This window comes from Cetorhinus maximus, chromosome 22 (assembly GCF_964194155.1).
Source record: "Cetorhinus maximus chromosome 22, sCetMax3.hap1.1, whole genome shotgun sequence".
Lineage (NCBI taxonomy): Eukaryota > Metazoa > Chordata > Chondrichthyes > Lamniformes > Cetorhinidae > Cetorhinus > Cetorhinus maximus.
Genome location: NC_135900.1, coordinates 25,031,763 through 25,037,762, shown reverse-complemented (window position 1 = coordinate 25,037,762; position 6,000 = coordinate 25,031,763). Strand labels below are relative to the sequence as shown.

The window sequence follows — 6,000 nt, the reverse complement described above, 5'->3', positions numbered from 1 at the left end:
TTTCTTTTATTTAAATGCTAGCTGAGTTGTGATAGGCTGGTTAATTTTAAGTTATTTGCTTGGCTTAAACAAAAGGTGTGCTCCAGAATTAGTTGATTCCATCAGCTCTGTTTAGTACCTGAAAGTTGACTATGTGACCTGGCCTTGCAGTCTGCCTCATCAGTCTCGACAGATCTGGGGCTAGGAGGGACCAGAAATGTGCTTAAGGTGCATTTTCAGCCCCTTTCCTTTACTGGGGAATAATCGTGATGGCCCATGTAGGGGTGCACGTATGCAGACTAAATTGAGTGAAATGCAACCTTTGCCATGATTCCCATGGTTCGGCTGAGCCCCCGCCGACCTGAAAATTGAAGTGGGGCGGGGTGACGTCGGGAGTTCCGCCCGATTTCATCCTGCATCATTTTACACGTCGGCGAGTGGGCATCGCCCCCTCGCTCACCGACTGGGAAAATGTGCAAATCCTGCCTTTAAGCTATCCTTTAAAACATTGGTCCTGAAACTTTTTTTGATTGAAGTGCCCCTTTTCAAATGAATTAGTAATCACGGAACTCCCCCCACTGCACCACTATACCTGAATTATAATACCATAATACACTCAAAATCCAGAGTTTAAATGTCAGCAGGGAGGACCTCAGACTTTCCCCAAAAAAGACTTGATAAAGCAAGCCTGAACAGTTTCAGCTGATTTCCTGGTGAAATTTATACAAGACAAAACTGCTCACAATTCAGCAATAAATTAGTCCAAAATTAACAGTTCTCTCACTCAGACAGCATAGAAAGAAAATTACAGTGGAAAATGTAATTGTTCAATTGATGCAGTAAGTTTTGTTCTATCCAATCTTAACTTGAAAAAGTGGAGAAATATTCTGAGGGACAGGATTGGCATCAGGTTCTTTAATCTGCTGCATTAACTTGCATAGAAACCCTAAGGAAATAGCATAAACAGCTTAAGGAATCCCATCGTACAAAGAAAAGTTGAGAGAGGTTGAACAACTCACTTCACATTGGTTCATTGAAGTGACTTTGAAATAGTACTTGACAGTAGTACTCTTTATTGACAGTGCAAAATAACTGCATCACCATTAGCTTTGACTGAAATCAGGCAGTAAACAAATCTGGAACTAAACAGAAAATGTTTGATCGTACAAAACAGCAAAAGAACAGCAAAGAGAAATAACTAAAAGACAATTCAGAAAGCTGAAGTCAAAGCAGCTGTAGCTTCCAACTAGAATATTAAAGCTATCACAATTTTCCCCAAATTTCTACAATTAAACAATATAACAAATAATACCACAGCAGGCAATAAATCTGATCAAATAACGAACATTTTATATGCTTATTTTGCATAACATTCTTTCAGTTATTTCTTCTAATAAAGTGAATTTAACAGTACAAAGTCTTTACAAGACAAGCTTGGCAGAAGCTTGCAGACAATCTGAAAGAATTCAACAAATGTCAAGTTATAAAGACTGAAGAGTCATCATAAATGGCAACACCAAATATACTAGGTTGCAAAATTTTGGCTCACAACTTGAGATCATGATAGCACGGTTCTGACGAAAGCTGAAGAATATAACTTGGTCCACAAGTCAAATTAGTAGTGGCCTGCAGAATAGAGTCCAAGAACAAAGTTCACCATCATGTCTTGTAAACAGCAGTTTAGCAGAGTACCATCACAATGCTTTTCTGCCATCTGTATACAGTTTCATCACTTTAAGTAGGCCTAGAAGAAAGTTTATTCTGTAATGTAAGGTTTTCAGATGTTTAACATCTGAATTGTGGCAGGATTCCAGCTTCAACTGCATGTTAGAAAGTTAGGACAAGAACTGAAACTACAGTCCAAACTGCAATTGTTCACTAAATTTTTGTAAAAGTGATTGTTTTCTATGTATTAAATATCACAAATTCTATGGTAAATGGTGAGGTACAAACAGCAGCATTATTTGACAATGAAGTGTGTTCTGATTAAACCCACATGTAAATTGTGTGTAGTTTTTTGTTTTTAGAAAATATTTATATTCATTTACATACAACAAACATGGATATAAAGAAATACGTACACAGTACATTTGTTCAACCAGTATTATACAAGACCTTTTTTTTATAAACTGAGTCAGAAACAAATGACAATGATACAATGGTGCTAAAATACCACCATTACTACACTGTGATGTCTGAAAAGGTGAGTGCAGTAATTTTTGTCAAACATTTACTGAACAATATCAACTCAGTTGATAGTGAAATATATCAAATTGACATTTACAAATCAGAACCCTTACATATGCTAATATTTTCACAAGAAAAATCTTTACACTTTGAGACTGTTCCCCGCTATCAACAATATCCAATTCATCAAGCTGGCAATTTGCTGCTGGTCATGTCAGTCCTCAAAGGCAATGGATTTGCTTCCATACAGGCATCAGGAATATGCTGAAAGGCAGAAAGTTGATTGTTATGCAATGAAGTATTCTAACATATTATTTCTTTTTAGATTTTGGGTTCCCTGCAGCCACCTCTCAGCACTCTATAGTCTCATCATAGTAGTGTGCCAATGCCATTTTCTGCTGCCATTCCCCCATTGGCGGATATAGTTCTCAGAATGAATGTATGACAGCATTTTTTATGCATGCTTCAGTTTTAGGTTATCACAGTTGACTTCAGTCTTACCTGAGTCAGAAGATTACAGGCTCCAAGCTCCACTATAAGGAGTTACGCACATAACCTAGGCTGACACTTCAGTGGAATACTCAAGGAATGCGGCATTGTCACAGGTGATAGCATTCAGGTGAGAAGTTAAACCCCCATTTTAAAAAATGTATCCTTTCATGGGCTGCGAGCATTAATGGCAAGGCCAGCATGTGTTGCCCATCCCAAATTGCCCTTGAGGTGAGTGGCTTGCTTGGCCATTTCAGAGTCAACCACATTACTGTGGATCTGGAACCACATGTAGTCTAGACCAGGTAAGGATAGCAGATTTCCTTCCCTAAAGGAACATTAGTGAACCAGAGGGATTCTTATGACAATCTGAGACTAGCATTCAATTCCAGTTTTTTTGAATTTAAATTCCACCATGGTGGGATTGGAACATGCAACCCCAGAGCATTAGATTGGGCCTCTGGATTACTACTCCAGTGACTTTACCACCACGCTACCATCATCACCACTCCCTATAATCCCTTCTTGAGATGGACATAAGAGATCCCATGGCACTATTTGATGAAAAAGACAGGGGAGTTCACTTGGTGCCCTGGTCAAAACATCCTTCCTTCACTAAACATTGCCAAAACAACAGATCACATCTCATTTGCTGTTTTAGGACTTTGCTCTACAGAAATTCGATGCCATGTTAGCCGACATAAAACAGTGACTACGGGCTGAATTTTCCAGGCCTTTGGAAATGGGATGGGAGCCAGCAGGGCTGGCAACATGAAGGGTGAAGGTGACGGAAGGGAAGCCTGATGTCTTCCTGCTGCCATGGCATATTGCCAGTGACAGGAACCTCAGTGGCGTAAGGCAATTAAGTGTGCAATTAGGAGCCACCTCCTGCCCCCACAGATATTTCAACAGCATCAGGAGGGGCTCCTGTGTGGGGAGACCACCAGGTAATCCCAGGTTGGCATCCATGCAGGTTCCGAAGGGGGCCTCTTAGATGGGCACTGCTTGGCCCATGGACAGGACCCCAGTAAAGGTCACCCTCCATCCAAGGCAGATCCATCGAATAACTTACCCCCACCTCCAATTGCCAAGGCTTGCCTGCCTGGCCCTGGATTCCTTAAAAAAAGTCACCTAGCTTTGAGGGCATCTCAGCATTTCGGCACCCCTCCTTTATGATGCAGCCTTAGCAGTAGCCACCGCTAGCAGTTGCGCTGCCGAGGCCATTGAGCTGTCAGCTTTCTGATATACCTGGCAGCTCTCGGCAGGAGGAAGTGGGGGCGCTCTTCTGAATATGACACTGGCCTTTGCAGTTGCCTGCTAATTGATGCTGCCAATTAGCTGGGTCGGCTCCAGCTTTTGGCCCTGGTAGTGAGACTTGGTCCCCTTCTTAAAAACTTGGTCTATGATTCAAAAGTAATTAACCTTCAACAATATTCAGCCAGAAGTGCTGAGTGGATGATCCATCTCAGCCTCCTCCAGAGGTTTCCAGCATCCAGCCAGTCTTCAGCCAATTTGATTCACTCCAAGTGATATCAAGAAATGGCTGAAGACACTGGTTACTGCAAAGTCCATGGACCTTGACAATATTCCGGCAGTAGTACTGAAAACTTGTGCTCCAGAACTTGATGCGCCCCTAGCCAAGCTGTTTCAGTACAGCTACAACACTGACATCTACCCAGCTATGTGGGAAATTACCCAGGTACGTCCTGTACACAAAAGGCAGGACAAATCTAATCTGGTCACTTACCACCCCATCAGTCTACTCTTGATCTTAGCAATAACTGGCTCACTGAATCCCAGTTTGGGTTCCACCAGGTCACTCAGCTTCTGGCCTCATTACAGCCTTGGTTCCAACATGGACAAAAAAGCTGAACTCCAGAGGTGAGGTGAGAGTGACTGCCCTTGATATCAAGGCAGCATTTGACCAACTGTGGCATCAAGGAGCACCAACAAAACTGGAGTCAATGGGAATCAGGAGGAAAAGTCTCCGCTGGTTGGAGTCATACCTAGCACAAAAGAATTTGGTTGTGGTTGTTGGCGATCAATCATCTCAGCTCCAGGACATCACTGCAGGAGTTCCTCAGGATAGTGTCCTAGACCCCAACCATCTTCAGCTGCTTCATCAATGACCTTCCTTCCATCATAAGGTTCACTGATGATTGCCTAATGTTCAGCACCATTTGTGATCTTCAGATACTGAAGCAGTCCATGTCCAAGTGCAGCAAGGCCTGGACAAAATCCAGGCTTGTGTTGACAAGTGGCAAGTAACATTTGTGCCACACAAGTGCCAGGCAATGGCCATCTCCAACAAGAGAGAATCTAACCAACGGCCCTTGATATTCAATCACATTACCATTGCTGAATCCCCCACTATCAAAATCCTGGGGGTTACCATTGACCAGAAACTGAACTGGACTAGCCATATAAATACTGTGGCTACAAGAGCTGGTCAGAGGCTAGGAATCCTGCAGCAAGTAACTCACCTCCTGACTCCCCATAACCTGTCCACCATCTACAAGGCACAAATCAGGAATGCGATGGAATATTCTCCACTTGTCTGGATGAGTGCAGCTCCAACAACACTCAAGAAGCGTGACACCATCCAGGACAAAGCCCACTTGATTGGCACCCCTTCCACAAACATTCACTCCCTCTACCATCGACGAACAGTGGCAACAGTGCACCATCTACAAGATGCATTGCAGAAACTCACCAAGGCTCCTTAGGCAGCACCTTCCAAACCCATGACTGTTACCATCTAGAAGGACAAGGGCAGCAGATACATGGGAACGCCACCACCTGGAAGTTCCCCTCCAAGTCACTCACCATCTTGACTTGGAAATATTTCGTCGTTCCTTTACTGTCGCTAGGTCAAAATCCTGGAACTCCCTCCCTAACAGCACTGTGGGTATACCTATACCTCAGGGGCTGCAGTGGTTCAAGATGGCAGCTCATCACCACCTTCTCAAGGGCAATGAGGGATGGGCATTAAATGTTGGCCTAGTGAGTGACACCCACATCACGCAAATGAATAAATTTTTAAAAATTGGCTTTGAAGCAGTTTGGGACATTCTGAGTATGTTATGCAAACATAAATTCTTCTAATGCACTTAAGTCCAGCATTAAGACCACCCATCTTAAAAGTGAGTATGAATGTCAAACTGCATTCTTGCAGAAAGGGAAGGAAATCGTTAAACATGCACAGATGATTTTTAAACATTAATTTTGCAATAAATATAAGATTTACTCTTTCAAAGCACCTTTACTGCAGATTTTGATAGCAGATAAAAACGTCCAAAGACGGTAAGTAGAGCCACTGGCACTGGAGTTGAACGTTGGCCATTA

The 6,000-nt window shown here is 42.7% G+C and overlaps 1 protein-coding gene across 1 annotated transcript in view; it reads right to left on the bottom strand.

Moving 5' to 3' along the window:
- Nucleotides 1-2,307: 2,307 nt before the first annotated feature.
- ppfia2 (PTPRF interacting protein alpha 2) overlaps nucleotides 2,308-6,000 on the bottom strand; it is a 373,178-nt gene continuing 369,485 nt past the window's right edge. Inside the window, exon 29 of the mRNA XM_078567936.1 lies at nucleotides 2,308-2,430. The gene's annotated coding sequence lies outside the window, so the exon portion shown is untranslated. The remainder of the gene's footprint in view (nucleotides 2,431-6,000) is intronic.